Here is an 18,088-nt window from a genome sequence, read left to right as displayed (position 1 = left end):
TTCTCTTTGTTACATTCGTTGAAAGTTTCCTCATTTATAACTGACATAGGAGATCCAGAATCAATTACTGCTGAAAATTGGGATGATCCAATTTTTACTTCGATGACAGAGTGCGAAATGGCTTTTTGAATAACTGGTGTTTCCTGCAAAAGAGTGTCTCGGATGTCGTCAAAAGTAATAACATTTTCGTGAACAAGATTCTGCATGTCAAAAGTATTACTTGCGTTGCTGGAAGATGCAACCTGTACTGAATTTAGTCAAATTCTATCTAATGTGCTAATATTTTCGGGAGGATGCTGTGGCATTTCAGCTATTTGTACTGTTCTGTTATTTCTTCCTGACCCATTAGGTTCGGGATGATATCTACTGTCTGGTTCATTCATCATAATTTGTTGTTGTGGATGATTCTACTGCTGATAAGACCGACTGTTATTAAACGTACGCAGAAAATTGTGCTCATTATTTTTACGTCTGTCATGATAGTCTTTTCTATACGGTGCATTGCGATAGGAATTGAAATGGTGTGTTTTCTGTACATAGTTATTTCCTTGTTGCTGTGCGTTACTATTTGTTGGAGCTGACGCTATATGCGTATGCGGCGAAACATTAAAGCTTGGTTGACCTTGTACATTACATTGTTGGTTAGGTATGCTAACTGGTTGGTTTTGTTGCTGTTGCGGAGAAAAACCTCTATTTTTACCAAAATGTGGTTCCTGTTGCTGATAATTTTCACGATACTGATAATTAAAATGTTGTCTGTTATTAAAATTCTGGTGGTTGTCGTCCCTGAAGCGTCTATTAGCTTTGCTATTGAAATTGCGTGGCTGATCGTAATTGCAGTATGTTTGTTGACCTTGGTTATTATATGAAAAATTTTTGTTTATAAAGGAATAATCCGATTGCTGCTTTTCCAAAAGCTGTAACAGATCTCTGAATGCCGAAATATTTTCTTTCTGCTGACCTGTTAAAAGTGACACTCTTAATGATCGTGGTAATTTAGAAATACATAATTGAATAAGTGCAGATTCACTGTATGATTCACTTAAGTACTGGTTTTGTTGGACCATGTGTTCAAAAAATTGCGTGACAGTGGAAAAATTTGAGTTCTCATAATTCGGTAAACTAATTAATTGATCCTTAATTCCGTGCTGTGTCGTCTTCGACCAATACGCTGACAGAAAAGCATTCTGAAATTCTTCTACGGAGTAGCATTGTCTCGCGATCGGTCTCATATGAGTTGCCGGTTCGCCTTCCAAAAAACTGCAAATAAATTCAAGTTTATGTGTTATGGGCCAAGCCGGTGGAAAAGCAAAGCTAAATTGTTGTATCCAATCCAATGAGTGAATCTGTGTTCTGTCATTTTTAAATACTTTAAATTTTCTCACTGATAGAAAATGTTTGTAATCAAAATTATCGTCTCTGTACGTCTGAACAGGTTCAGGATTGTATGAGAATCTATTTGTCTGTGACTGTTCGGAATCTAAGTCACGTACTCTCTGTAAATTACCCAAATTATACTGGCTGTGTAAGTCTGACAATTGTTCGAAAAGTGGCGTCTGCTGTGATGTGTTAAACGCTGAAACATTTTTCATCTCTGTTATCTCTTGCTGTAAAGTTGACAATTTTCTACATAATGTATTATCGGACGAATCTATCTCACTGATTGCCTGCTATAAATTTTGGAATTCAGGTGTTTGATTAAACGAAATCGGTGAAGTATCGTCTGATTTGCTGTCATTATTACTTTCAATAACGTCAATACAACTGGCCAATTCATCATATTTTTCAGTCAGTAGTTTTACCTGATCATCGTTTTTAGTGTCACAAGCATTAATCTGTTTTTGTATTTTACGTGTGGTTTCGTTCAATTTTTTAACGTCTGCTTTGATAACATCGGGATCCTGCATTAGTTCTAATTGTTAAAGTCTGTCGGTCACTGTCTGAAAGTCTACTGTGTGTGTGTCTGTTTTTGCTTTAAGATCGGAAATCTCATCACGCAATTCGGTGTTCAACTGTTTGATAGTATTTATTTCGTCTGATACTGTAGCAATATTGTTGTCTACGTATGTTTTTGCTTTCGTAAACAATTGACGTTTTTCTCCCAGTCTCTGTGCAGTAATTGTTTCCATAACTTGTCGTTTTACTTTATTTTGTTCCTGTATGAATTTACAGTAACGCGTTTCACTGTTTTGTTGGTGGTGATTAAAACGTTCGTCAATTTGACTGTTCTGTTGGTCGAATTTCGCGTCTACCTTTGCATCCAGTGTGCGCGAAAGTTCTGCTGACATTAATTTAAAGTGATTTCCCTAAATCACTCCAGGCAAATGCCAGGATGGTTCCTCTGAAAGGGCACGGCCGACTTCCTTCCCCATCCTTCCCTAATCCGATGAGACCGATGACCACGCTGTCTGGTCTCCTTCCCCAAACCAACCAACCAACCATTAATTTAAATTCGTCTCGTAACTGTGTTGCGTTTTCAGAGCATTGTTTACTGACTGCACTAATTTCGTCTCTAAGTAATTTAGTTGTATCTGCATGTCTAATATTTAATTCTTGTGCCACAGATCTAATTTCTTCACTACTGTTTCTAGCACAAGCCTTAATTTCCTCACGTAATTGTTCCTTAGTATCATGACACTGCGCGGCAACGGCTGTAATCTGTTCACTAAGCTGTCTGGAATTGTTGTCTAATTTTTCATTAAGGTTGTCATGTTTTTCATTAAGTTGTTTGAAATTTTCATTAAGGTTGTCTTGTTTTTCATTAAGTTGTTTGAGATTTTCATTATTTTCATTAAGTTGTTTGAAGTTGTTGTCTTGTTTTTCATTAATTTGTTTGTGATTGTTGTCATATTCTTTCTTAAACTGTAGCAATAATGCCATAACTTGTTTCCAGCCAATATTATCTACTCTATTCTCTGTACTGTGTGATGGTGTATCTGCAATTTTCACGTTTTCTGTAACCATTTGGTCATTCTGTAATTTTTGAAAAGGTTTGCCAATCGGACGTGCACTGTTGGTCACTACACCGGAATTAAATAAATCTGTCGTACTCTGATTACACTGTTCATATTCGTTAGAAAAATTTGTCTGTTCATTACGTAAATTTTTCAAACAGGGTGTGTCAAGCTGGGCAGCGTTCATTGTAACAGAACGTGCCGCATCATCAATTGTCGTTAAATTAACAGAGGACACAATTGAATTTATTTGTTCATCATTAGGATCAAAATCATTACTAGCGGTCGGTACGCACTGATTGTCTGTAAATGGAGGATTGTCATCATTACACTGAGTGTCGCAAATATTATCGGTCAAATTATTAGAGTCGGCTATTTCGCTCATTACACATCGCGATGTACTGTTAACAGTTTTTCGCGGCATTTTTCACAAATCAAAATTAAGCACAAATGAAACAAGGACAATGCAAAAATGCAACAAACACAATTACAACAGAGAGCAACAAATTGCCGATGATCTGTGAAAGCAAGAGTGACGAATTAGTAAATGTGTTGCGCCAGATGCAAACTACGCTTCAGTAAATAAGAGCAGATATATGACTACTTCTCAGAAGATTCACAAAGAAATACGATCCTGGCCGGATGTCGCAAAGTGTAACCTCCCAACAGTAATTAATAATTGAATTTAGACCAATTGTAACCTCCCAACAAAAATAATAATTAAATGATTTTTTTAATATTGTAACCTCTGAACAAAATTGGCTCCCATTTATAATCTGTGTGCAGAAATGCATTCACTTTTAATGTTCCCACAAAATTCTTTTCTCATTTAATGATAAGTTCGAAACAGAAAAATTCCTAAACACCAAAATAATAAAAAAATTTAGTAACCTGGTAAATTTTATGACGACAACAGCGCTGTGCGTCGGCCCTGTATTCTGAACAAAAAAAAAAGCAAAAATTCTTACCTCAATAAAAACTGCAAATATATCTGCTCTTACATAAAAATTTTCGGCACAGCTCCGTGCAATGCTGGCCTATGCTTTGTGATTCGTGAAAGGAATTAATTATCCTTTGGGTAAAATCTTTAAATTGAAATGAATGCTTTTTTTAAAAAAAATTACTTTATATTATAAAAATTATTATTGGGGCATTTTTTGAAACAAATTAAATGACAATTAACATACATTATTAGACATGCGCAAGGCTGCTTCTTTACCTTCTATAACAAAACTCATCCTCCAGAGTCCTGACCAGAGTCCCGAGCTGAGCAGACAGCCCACACGCGCCGACTACCGCCGACTCACGCAGACAACTCAAGACTACTGTCGACACGAGCAGACTAGCGCAGACTAGCGACAAGCAACAACTAACGACATACTGCTCAATGGTCAGAGACTCTCCTAAGTCTTGCCTATTGCAGGCAGCGCATATAGCGCATACCTCACCTCTTACAGGATGCAGACTCTCATTGATGTCTCCGGTGCTCATACTGAAAAAACTGTATAAGTGGTGGTTAATAATAATATCAACATTGTGCCATTATCATTTGTCTGACCTTTTCTGTCCATATCTCGTTGCTAATCCACTACATATGGAAACATTTCTGTTCGTCTTTCTTGAATTCACAGCGCCAGATTTGCAAAATTAGAATTAATTTTTTTCCAGTGTCATTCGGTTCCACATTGAAAATTTAGAATATCTGCCAAACTTTTGCTGCCATATGATAATTACAGTCCACACTGGATCTCCATGAACAGCTACACTTTAAATTATGGCTGCCCAGTACTTTGCTGTATTATGTTAGAGTTACAAGTGTCGATAATTGATATTGTATGCCTCTATGACCATTCACAAATAATTTCGTCAGTTGTCGTGTTCGCCCTGTAACATGCTAAGTAAATTAATATGTGAAATTACCACCGCATAAGCAGAAACAGAATTTAAATGGGAGTATTTTAAGTTAGACTTGAGTGAAAAATAGAATTTACTGTACCCAACGATATTAATTTGTTTGTTTCCAACACATAAAAAAACGAACATGATCTTAGATTGTTACATTTTACATGTCAGTCTTTCTGCCAAAAAATTAGCAGCATGACACTCTGGATTTAAAATCCATACATTATTAAGTTACAAAGGCACAGTTAATGAAAACTACTAGCACAAGAGATCACACCTTTTTTAGCGTTTCAGAATTTGTACTACATTATTGTTTCCACTACATGTCTTAGAGGATTATACTTCGATCAACAGGTGGATTTATGTCAGATAATAAGGTCTTATTGCCACCACATGTTTCAGATTAATATTACTCAACCGTCAGTTGGGTTTATGTCAGTTACTATGGCTTTATTGTCACTACATGTTTGGGGTGACTACATCAATCATCAGGAGGATTCATGACAATTATTTCCTAATTCACGAGGTATGGTTTTTCAGACTGTCTTAGAATTTGCAAATTTCATGGGAATGGTGATAGAGAAATTTCAGTTTCTTTTAAAATGAGGCAAGATCAGCTGTGCAAGAACAATATTACTATGGCAAGAGTGGTGTTGGATGGTTTAAGAGATCCTTATCCAAATCGATTTGCAAGGACACTGAGCGATAATACTGTACTGTAGCTTCCTGATCTTCTTGCTGCAACCAGAGCTCTTGGGCATAATGTGCGACCTGAACAAATCTGGAATTTACTAATTAATGATACAATGTTAGAGATAATACTATGATTCAAAAACCTCAGACTTGAACGTGAATGTGTACAATGGAAAAGGGTAAATGCCATGGATACGAGAATGTGGGTATGATTGAACCCAAAGCATTCTTTGGATTCCTCATCTATACATCTTGAGGCCAGCGTGCCACGAAGGTCCCACTGTTAACACCAGCTTAAATGGTCCAGCCATATAGGACCATTTCCGTGCAGGGTAGGATCGTGATGGTGTGCCGGGGAATGTGAGTAGACCACCTGGTATCTTAGACAAACAGCATCAAAAATAAAAATATTTCATTAAAACTTATGTGACTACAGTCACAGGATCTGAGTGGACGTGCTGACCACATTACCTCACAGCATTTAGGGATGACAGCGCTGAAGGCTATTGGCCCTTGATGTTGGCGCCCAGGAATGCTGACTCCAAAGCAGCAAGTGCTCCAATCCACAGGGTATGCCTGTTCATGGAAGTAGCCAGTGTTGTTGCAACTTCCAGATTGTTTGCAGGGGGAGCCAGTCTCCAGTAGTGAATCTCGACCCTCCAAATGACAGAGCTTGGCGACAAGGTGCATGCACCAACATAGACAGGAAGTTGGCTGTACCGCCCTGGTCTCGTTCTGCTGCCCTCCAGAGCAGGACTCTGGCTGCTGCAGTACCAGGAGGTAGCCAGCCAGCGGAGAAGTACCAAGTCCAAGAAAGACGACTTGGCGCTAGCAGAAGGTGTGATGGTGGAAGACCAGACTTGTAGAAGCTGCATGGAGCCCATATCACCCAGTCGCCTGGAGTGGCCTTCTCATCCCTGTGGGTGCTGCTGGGCTGCTCTCCCCTTTGCTAAAATTAATTATTTATAATGGTTCATGGCTCACTTGTTGCACAAGCGCACTGTCTCCAACCACTCTTGCAACAACAAATCCGCGGCTTTGTGGAGTTGAAGTGGCTTGGCTCATCATGTAAGACCTTCGTTTTACCAGTGTGTTGCATTATTACAGTGCTTGGCCTAGGCCACTGATTGCTGTATAAACAGCGTCGTTGTAGCAGCCAGCATACCAATACCCGCCAACTGTCTTCGAATGCTGTGGCTGGACTGCTGGTTTTTTGTGGTAACGCCCAAAAAACAGTGGTGGAGCTACAATTCATTTTTAAACCGCCCAGGAGGATGCCTCTGCTATTTGGGCAACAGATGGCACAGGAGGGGATATTTTTCATTTCGTTATGAGTCAAGACGGATTCTACAGCCTCCGTTCGAAACTTCATTTCGGTAACCATCAAGATAGAGGTGAATGGGTAGCAGCTGACTAGCAGCAACAGTGTCTGACACTTTTGAAAAATTTATCGAAAAATGACAGACAGTTTGCACTCTGGTACCCTTCAAAGGGAAGTGAAAATTCAAGGTCTGGATGGCCAAGAAACCTTGCAAATGCAGAATAAAAATTCAGAACATAGTTGACTAAAAAACACATTTTCTGCTTGGCTATATTTACATGGACGAAGATTGGGATGGAACGACTCTCCCAAAAAGGGTAGAAACTATTCACTCTTCACTCAAGTATGCTTCCGATTTCTTACACAAGACAAAAGAACGCTTCGAAATGTGGTGACTGATAATTGTAGAATTTGCCCAAGTGATGGAAAAATGGATTCATCCAGGTTGTTACAATGAGGCAAACTAAAAGAGACATACCCAATGAATTTCAGGCAAACAGACTTCGTGTAGGCTCCAATCAATACGGGTTCACAAAAAAAGATACTACTTTAGCACATTCCAAAGGAAACAGAGCTGTTAAACTACTGTGTAGTATGCCCAAAAATGTGGAAACGCAGAACCTGGAGACTATTCACTTTTACAAAATAACGAAAGGGAGAGTAGACAGCCTTGATGAGAAGTGTTCTCTTTATAGTTCAGGAATGAGAACTCGTCGATGGTCCATAGCGATATTTTATAGAATCTTAGATATCAGCTGTGTCAGCGCATATTTATTGTGCAGCAGCTATTCAGACAATGAACTTGTTAGCTGCCTGAAGTTATAAAGAAACTTGCAAAGCAGCTTGTTATGTCTCACTCTAACAGAAGAATGCAAAATAACCATCTTGCACCTGAACTGAGCGCTGCCTTGGGAGAGTTCTGAAACTTACTACAGACAGTGTAACAGTGAATCCAACAGATGACCATATTGACAAGACGAAGACGTGTACACCCTGTGATCTAAAGGAAAGAAGGAAAACGACCTTTCTGCGAAAATGTGCGAGATTCCAATTTGTCCCCAGGAATGATCAACATTTTTATGGAACGTTTTGAGGAACGTGCGTTAAATCTGGCTTCTCTTCGTCCATATTCATTTTATTGTTATGTTGATGACACGTTTATGGTCTGCACTGAAGCTCTTAAAAACTTCCATGAACATATGAACAGTACACATCCAAATGTCTAGTTCATCGTCGAGACAGAGAAAGAAGGAAAGCTGCCATTTTTAGATTTTTTGTACAACGGAAGTCGGATGGAGGTCTTGGTCAGTCAGTGTATCACAAGCCGACTCACATCAATTTATATTTTAGTGTCCAGAGTTTTTACAGCCGAGTCTAGAAGAGAGCAGCTTTAAATACACTAATGCACAGAGGAAAAACTGCTTCCACCCATGACCACTTAGATTGCAAAATCAAGCTTCTGAAGTAGGTGTTCCAAAAGAACAGCTAGGGGTTACATGCTATGAAGTCAGCATTTTCCAAGAAAAGGAAATGTGAAAATGTTGAATATTCAAGTGATGAGTAATCCTTCCCTTCTGCAGCGCTACATCCAGCAAAAGAGGCATATTCGTGGAAGACAAGCTATAAGATCTATTTTCTGACCTAAGAACACAAAGGAGATGCTACACCAAGGACACTGTCTGCCTTAGCATCCCTGGGATTTACAACATCCTTGTGAGTGTGGAAGCAATTACTTCGGCCAGTCTATTCGCACCATTTCCGATCCCTGTGCACAACATCAGCATTGGAGAAACTCTGGAAACGTTACACGAATTTTATAGTTGCAAAAAAGAATCATTCACAACATGTGCTCTGCACAGCCGAAGGCATAATGTCGACCATTATTTAAAGATCTAAAAATATTAGCTGTCTCCTCTTTATACATCTTTGTTTTCCTACACAGCAGAGCTGATATATTAAAAAAAATCATTTTGAACATACATACGACAAAAGACATTAAGAAAACTTTATGCTCACCTCTCATCACTTAAAACTGTGTGCTCAGACTCCTCAGTATATAGCCATGAAAATTCACGACACAATAAAAGGGTGTGACATAATGAATATGAAGATAAATATTTTAAAAAGCAAGTCACATGATTTTCTAATTAAACGATACTACTACTCTGTGGAAGATTTCATAAAGGACAAAGTGATACTTTGAGTTGGAACCCTAAAATGGAATAAAAATTTATGATAGTTATAGTAGATGTAAATACTGTAAGTCTGACAAATTTTAAGTAAGTAAATGCTCCACAAAGTATTGTTGTAAGTGCAACAAAATTTTAAATAAGCAAATTGTAACATTGACGTGTCTCCTGTACATCAGACATATGTTCTGAAATTATATATGTTATGAGATGAATAAAACACATTTCACATATGAAGACTCGAGAACTGGAGAAATCTGCAGTTGCTGCGCACATCCTCGCAAATAAATATTAGATGCTATTTGATGAAACAAATGTTTTGTCCCAGTCTCCAACATACTGGGATTCTGTAATTAAAGAGGCTGTCGAAATAAGAATGTGTGAAAAAAATCTGCAACCATGACAGTAGATATAATCTTAGTAATCTTAGTTGTGCATGGAAGCGTGCCCTCAATGTGAAGAAGAGCCAGAGGTATTCGTTGCAATATTTACGCTATGGCGGTAGTGGTGGCGCCATCAGTGCAAACGTTGACACCATCTGCGATAGCACTACATGATTTCCAACCTATCATAAGCCTCTGTGGGCCATATAAGGCCACCACAGCAGCAGATTTGACAGTTTCTCATGACGAAGACGATGGAGGTAATCGTCGAAAGCTCGAGGTTTTACACTGAACTGAGGTGGCAAGAAGTCCGAGAATGTTTTATTCAACATCGGCGTTGTGAAAGACTTCGTTCTCATTCCTATTTGTCTTGAGTGCTCCAAGAAAGTGTGTGTAAAATATGTTTCTGAGCTTCAGGTGTGAAACACCATGACACTCCATATTCAATAAATTTTCAAAATTTTCATTTCTTCGATGTTCCATTAAAATACTTAACGTTTTAGTTAAAATCAGATGTGATGGCAAAGAAAAATGTAGATCTCATAATTGAAAGTCAATTTTTCGGATTGTCTTTGTACCTGTTGTATGTAGTTTTTATGTGCAAGTTTAAACAATGGAATTTAGTTTTATGTGAAAATTGACTTGCTATAGACATACTACAATACTCAGAATGTAACATTCATTTCTCAAGCAGCTCGTTTTTGTGTAGTATTTAAAAAAAACAGTAAAGAAATTTGCGATTTTGTGTGATAAAAAGTAAAGTGCTGTGGGTTTCATTTAGAGCAATAAAATCAACAAGGAGTATTTAAATAACACTTAAATATAATTGCATAGGTTTCTGCAGTCAGAGTCAGTTGACATAAAAGTTTTCTATCATACTGAGCCATAATGTAAGGAAACTACATTGGAGAAACAAACGTTTCGGCCACAGTTACGTTGGTTCCTCCAGTGTCGATTTTTACATTATGACATGGTACAGTACTCAGAAAACGGTTAAATAATTGTAAAAAAATATTATATGATATAAGTTAAAATTTTCAAGTGCTTTATGCCTTTAGTCTCAGTTTAAACATAAGGGTTCCAGAAATTGCACCTCATAACATACTTTACAGAAAAGTCACCTCATGAGGTAACAGTTAATTTGGTCTTATCGCCACTACACATTTTGGAGGATTATACCTCAATCACAAGGTGGATTGATATTCATTAATAAGGCCATATTACCACTCCACGTTTCAGAGGATATAGCCCATAAATAGGTTGACATAAATCCACTTGATGATGGAGTAAGTCAGCAATATGCATTTTTCAAGTACGCTATAGTTTTCACCATTTACATTGCCCTGTCTACCACTGACACCTTGTTTCCTACCCTTTTTTATTTTTTCTTCTACACAAATAGTGGACGCAGCCCAAGGAAGACTTTCCCCTGTTATGTGTTAGTAACACGACCTGAAAGATCCTTTGCTAGGGCTCAACTGCTTTCTGCTGAAATTTCTTTGCATAAACAACACACTTGAGGGCAATAGTAGATTGAAGACGTGTTGTGCAGATGCATGACATAGCTGAACATTTGTGTTTTTTACTGGAGACTGGCTTCTTGGACAGGAAGTACCTCAATGAAATGTACAAAACTGGTCAGTATATGTTTGTAGGTCAACTTATAAAAAAAGAGGCCTCCACATATAGGTAAAAAATGACTAATGAACACTTTAGTCATTTATTGGTTTATTTTATCTGGAAAAGTCAAGTTGATCAGACTCTCTCTTTCAATGAAACAATCATATTACATATTGTGCATTAATTTATTACGATAAGTGTGTTATACCTCATCCAAAATATTATAAAATATTTAATAATTATTATAGTACAGCAAGAGAAAAATAAGCTTTGCTTATATTCATTCATAAGAAATACAACAATGAAGACAAGATACAATGAGGTAGATTTGAACTATAGGAAGTAGTAACAATGGAGCCAATGAGAGAAGGAGTGGAAAAGGTGGAGAAGAAGGAACAGGAAAAAACACAATTAATGAAAACAAAAGAAAAGAAATTCATGTGACATACTAAGGAATGAAGAGAGAAGGAAGTGTAAATAGGTGAAGATGGGAGTGTTTGCTAAACCATACCTGCCAACTCTCCCAATTTAGGCGGGAGACTCCCGATTTTCCATTTTTTCTCCCGCCTCCTGATTATTCCAGTATTTCTCCCGATTTTTACTAGTTATCGTCAAACTTACGATATTTGTTTTGAAAACCCACCATTTCAGTTTTTTTCCGCCAGTTGCCGGAATTCCTTGCATATAAATTGATACGTATCGAAGTTTATAGAAATCAGGAAGTCGCACGCGGTTTATATATCGATAGTTATTTTTCCTCTTACCCGAGCATTTTGTCGAAGATGTGCCCGTGTCCCGTAGTGCACATGTAGTAACCTCGGTAGTGCACAGTGTTCTGCTTGGACGTGTGTTGATGCATATTGTCGTAGTGTTTTGATTCGGGGCTTTGGTTTTAAACATGGCCAAAAAATATAACTCCGTCTACTTAAAACAATTTTCGGAACAGTTTCCGTGCATTATCGAGTCGGGGAAAGGCCCGTTGTTCGCTTTTTGTACCTTTTACCGATGTGATATTTGTGTATCACATGGTGGAAAAAGTGATGTTTACAAACATGTGGAAACAAAAAAGCACCGAGACAATTTGAAGTGCTTCAATAACAATAAAAAACTGGAATTCAGCGACAAAAGGGAAAGTGTTGGAGTGATAAATGTTGTATGTTTATTTACATCTTTTATTTTAGAACATAATTTGCCGATTAATTGCGCTGACCATGCGAGTCACCTGTTCTGGAAAATGTTCCCGGATAGCAGTATAGCGAAAAAGTGCAGCTGCAGAAGGACAAAAACTGTCGCAATTATCAGAGAAATGACAAAAAAGGAAAAAGAAGAAATCATAGACATTTTGAAAAAATGGCCATTTTCTATTGCGACGGATGGTAGTAACAAAGGGGATGCTAATTTATATTCAATAGTTGTTACCGTTTATAATGAGACGACCCAAAAAATTGCAAGTACCTTATTATCACTCCCCAACTTAAAAGGAGATTCCAAGGTGTCAACATAGGAACGCTTCTTCTCAACGCACTGAAGGAATGTAATATTCCACTCAGTAACTGTTTGTCAATAGGTTGTGACAATGCCCCTGTAATGGTTGGAATGAAACAGAGTTGCAGGTCTCTTGAAAAATCATATGCTTAACCTCTTTGTTGTTGGTTGTCCACGTCATTTGTTAAATTTGGCAGAAAAAAAGGGAGCTGCATGTCTGCCATTCCAGATTGATCACTATTTACTGGACATATATTATTTTCTGCAAAAGAGTACAAAGAGAAAGGAGAAACTGAAAGAATTTCAGAAGATGAAGATGAAGAATGTCAAGATGAAGAAAATATTGAAGCATGTGTGCACCTGTTGGCTTTCTGTGAGCAAATGTTTACTTCAGTTACTGGAACAGTGGAAGCCTTTGACCAGCCTGCTCAATTATGAAGTGAAGTCTGGTAAGAATGATCAGCTTGGGTTTCTCCAAACTTATCATATACCGAAAGTGAGACAGTCACCAATTGAGAGTAGTGCCTCTTCAAGAAAAAGAGCTAGTGAATTGCCAATTCCATGTTCATCTACATCAAAAATAAGTAAACAGGATTCCCCAATTAAGTACAACTTGTCTCGTGAAGAAAGGATTTTTATGTTTCTGTCATCAAATTTAAATATGGCTTTGTGTCTGTTTTTGTCAAATGTTATACCTACATTTGACAAAACAAATGCAATTTTGCAGTCAAGTGTACCTCATATCCATTTACTGCAAGATCTGCTGCTGGACACATTACAGAATTTTATGTCTAAATTTGTACTACCTGCAGTGATAAAATCCTGTTCTCCTTTTGAGGTTGATTACCACAGCAGAAGAAACCAGAAGGATGATTGCAATTTGGTCATTGGCAGTTGTACTTCTCAACTTGTGGATTGCCTCAAGCATGATGAGAAGGTGGAATTCTTCTCATGTGTTCGGAAATACTTAATTGCCACCTGTGATTACATGGTTCACAAATTCCCATTGAAGAGTGAAATGCTGAGGAATGCAACAGTTGTGCAAATCAGATCTGTTTCCAATGCATCCTTTTCTACCCTAAAGTATTTTGTGGAAACGTTTCCAGTATTATTGAATGCTGATGCAGATAAACAGCATGATGCCATGGATGAATTACAATCCCAGTTTTGTGCATTTCAGATATACACTCCTGGAAATTGAAATAAGAACACCGTGAATTCATTGTCCCAGGATGGGGAAACTTTATTGACACATTCCTGGGGTCAGATACATCACATGATCACACTGACAGAACCACAGGCACATAGACACAGGCAACAGAGCACGCACAATGTCGGCACTAGTACAGTGTATATCCACCTTTTGCAGCAATGCAGGCTGCTATTCTCCCATGGAGACGATCGTAGAGATGCTGGATGTAGTCCTGTGGAACGGCTTGCCATGCCATTTCCACCTGGCGTCTCAGTTGGACCAGCGTTCGTGCTGGACGTGCAGACCGCGTGAGACGACGCTTCATCCAGTCCCAAACATGCTCAATGGGGGACAGATCCGGAGATCTTGCTGGCCAGGGTAGTTGACTTACACCTTCTAGAGCACGTTGGGTGGCACGGGATACATGCGGATGTGCATTGTCCTGTTGGAACAGCAAGTTCCCTTGCCGGTCTAGGAATGGTAGAACGATGGGTTTGATGACGGTTTGGATGTACCGTGCACTATTCAGTGTCCCCTCGACGATCACCAGTGGTGTACGGCCAGTGTAGGAGATCGCTCCCCACACCATGATGCCGGGTGTTGGCCCTGTGTGCCTCGGTCGTATGCAGTCCTGATTGTGGCGCTCACCTGCACGGCGCCAAACACGCATACGACCATCATTGGCACCAAGGCAGAAGCGACTCTCACCGCTGAAGGCGACACGTCTCCATTCGTCCCTCCATTCACGCCTGTCGCGACACCACTGGAGGCGGGCTGCACGATGTTGGGGCGTGAGCGGAAGACGGCCTAACGGTGTGCGGGACCGTAGCCCAGCTTCATGGAGACGGTTGCGAATGGTCCTCGCCGATACCCCAGGAGCAACAGTGTCCCTAATGTGCTGGGAAGTGGCGGTGCGGTTCCCTACGGCACTGCGTAGGATCCTACGGTCTTGGCGTGCATCCGTGCGTCGCTGCGGTCCGGTCCCAGGTCGACGGGCATGTGCACCTTCCGCCGACCACTGGCGACAACATCGATGTACTGTGGAGACCTCACGCCCCACGTGTTGAGCAATTCGGCGGTACGTCCACCCGGCCTCCCGCATGCCCACTATACGCCCTCGCTCAAAGTCCGTCAACTGCACATACAGTTCACGTCCACGGTGTCGCGGCATGCTACCAGTGTTAAAGACTGTGATGGAGCTCCGTATGCCACGGCAAACTGGCTGACACTGACGGCGGCGGTGCACAAATGCTGCGCAGCTAGCGCCATTCGACGGCCAACACCGCGGTTCCTGGTGTGTCCGCTGTACCGTGCGTGTGATCATTGCTTGTACAGCCCTCTCGCAGTGTCCGGAGCAAGTATGGTGGGTCTGACACACCGGTGTCAATGTGTTCTTTTTTCCATTTCCAGGAGTGTATGATATACTGGATTAAATCTTAAGGGAAGAAAGAATTGATGTGCAGTGGTCTCTGATAGGAAAACTAATAGAGATGGGAGCCTAAAATTTGACAACTTAATTCGTGTTATGTTAGGTATTCTAACGGTCCCTTATAGTAATGCAGAATGTGAGAGGATATTTAGTCAAGTAACTAAAACAAGGACACATTTCAGATCATCTACCGGTGATGAAAATTTGGAGAGATTGTTGACAGTAAAATCAACACTACAGGATGACTGCTTTCAGCAAACCTTCAACAAAGAATTTCTCAGAAAGGCTAAGTCTTCAACATTCAATTCCTTAAATCAATAGAAATGTGAAATTTTTCGTGAAAAGATAATTATAACTGTGTGTTACCATATTTTCTCCATCCTGGTCATGTATTGGAAATTTAATGAAGGAGGAAATGATAGACCTTGATGTGAACGGATAACAACATTGTTAAATAAGTGAGAACACTGATGTATATTATCTCGAAACATTTTAAGAGTGAACTACTATTTTCTTTGGTAACTTTTACTTTGTTAGTACATCATCATTATTCAGATTCTGCAATGTTTCCTACTGCAGAAGCAGCTTCTACTTCACCTGTGAGAAGAAAGGTATTGTACATGTTCTCATGACTGTTCCAATGTTTCTCGCTAGTACTGAATAGTAATAGGCTACATAGCTAGAGTTAAATATGAGAATTTTACGAATTTCTGTAATGACATAGTTTCCCTGAAAATGTGTAATACTAGCTAACTTGAACATGCACAGATATAACATGTGAAATCTTACGAGGAGAAAGTAGATGCTGCCCCTGAAAAATAAAAAAGAAGTGGTTGTGTTAAGATTTCAGCATACACCGGAGAACCAGTTGGCATTCCTACTTTTACAGTTTTCATGTATGTCACAAAACAGTATGATGGATGCTGCTTTACGGCAATCATACTTTTTTTCTAATGCCAAAAAACATCCCAACCTAACAGCAATTAGCTGGGCAAAAACACAAATAAGGGTTACGGAATCAACATTTTGGGTATTTCCAATGTTTCTATATGTTTTTTTAGTCATTATATAGCTTTGTGGCGCCTTAAAGGAAAACTTTTCAGTTGTCTTAGGTGTATACAAAAATGAGCCACAGCTTTTTGATCTTTCATATCTCCTGATTTTTTAAACTGAATCTCCTGATTTTTGGTTTTTGAAGGTTGGCAGGTATGCTTTACTGTCTGACAGAGGAGAAACTGTCCACATAGTTTAATTTTTGGGGGAAATGCTATAGGGGTGACAGAATAAGAGCTTCAGATTCTTCTTAAAAGCAATGCAGCATTTAATTGCCACACAGTACAGAGTAGTTTGTTGCAAGGGAAGAGGACAACAACAGAGAAAGAGTTTGAAATGTTTATGTTTTATGTATGGACACACCTATGGGAAGTGAGACCTTGTGATGAGATGACTGGTACTTAAAATCTGTGATGTGAGATACTAGGAAGCATGTGAATAGTGGAGCCAAGAAAGTAAACATAACATATGGTAGTCATGTAAGTTTTCTGGACACAATCAACACAAGTAGACATATGTATCAAGTATGGCTTCAACATGGTCAAATAGACTGATGTTGCAGATGTAATGCACACAAGTGTTAATTGTTATTTCTAGTCGTCTAGGTTTCTCACACTTCGTGCCATGCTGGATTACATTACAATTTTAGAGGTTCAACAGAATGAGTAGTTTCACAAATTCACTTATCACAGGTGGTAACCTTGACATTGAGTGCCCCTAAGCCACACTTACCCTTCACATTTCACGTCCTGTTGGAATATGTTCTGAAGCTTTCTAAGGGCATAGAGGTGCATGGAACTAATCCTGCATGTCTTGACAGTATTTCGCCCCTCCCTCCTTTTGATGTGCTCATCCAAAATTACAACTAAGTTTTTCACAATTTTTTGAAAAGGTATTGGTGTGCCTTTGAGAAGAATGGAAGGTAGTTGTTCACAGGATTCAAAACCTATTAATTCTCAATAGGATATATTTTTATTTTGAACGTTTTCACGTTTAGTTTAAGTGCCTTATTTTGCGCCCCCCTACCCATAAACATGTCTCACTGTTCATCTGAATGGCGGCAGTATTGAGTTCTTCAGTGCCAGCAATTGGTAGAGATGGAGAATGTCGCCATATTAATAATATTTGCAGAAGGACAGAACCGACGAGGTATCATCGACACACAAGGAAATCAATGGCTGTGCCACTCTTGAGAGAGCATACTTCCGGGAAGGCTTTTCATTCCCATAGCCAATATTTGCCGTTTGTTTTCAAGCAGCTTTCAAACCACATTGGCACACTACTGGTGCTAGGATTGGCATTTCACTTTAAATAATCAGAAATGTAAAATTGTGCATTTCACAAAACGAAAAACATCATGCCATATGCTTATAGTGTTTATCAGTCATAATTGGATTTACTCAATTCACACAAATTTCAAGGCGTAACAATTTAAAATAGTATGAAATGGAATGATGAAAGTTGCTCTGTCATAGATAAAGCAGCTGCCAGACATCAATCCATATGTAGGTTACTGGCAAAATGCAATCAACCTGCAAAGAATATTGCTTACAAAATACTCATGCAAACCATCTTTGAATATTGTGTAAGTGTGTGGAACCTGTTCCAAACAGGACCAACAGAGAATATTGTATATATACATAAAAGACAGTATTTACACTACTATGTGGTGCAAACTCATAATTATTGCATGTTACATATATACATTCATGAACAACTGAATTAAATTATGTTGTGATATGAGTTCCAACAAGTCGGCGAAAGCATTCAAGATCAATCAAGGACCATGAATGCTCAACTGTATCCTATAAATCATGGAGACTGAGCAAAACAGGGTTCAGAGTGGGGACACCTCCTTTGGTGGTCC

The sequence above is a fragment of the Schistocerca serialis genome, chromosome 1 (assembly GCF_023864345.2).
Source record: "Schistocerca serialis cubense isolate TAMUIC-IGC-003099 chromosome 1, iqSchSeri2.2, whole genome shotgun sequence".
NCBI lineage: Eukaryota > Metazoa > Arthropoda > Insecta > Orthoptera > Acrididae > Schistocerca > Schistocerca serialis.
This window is presented reverse-complemented; position numbering follows the sequence as displayed.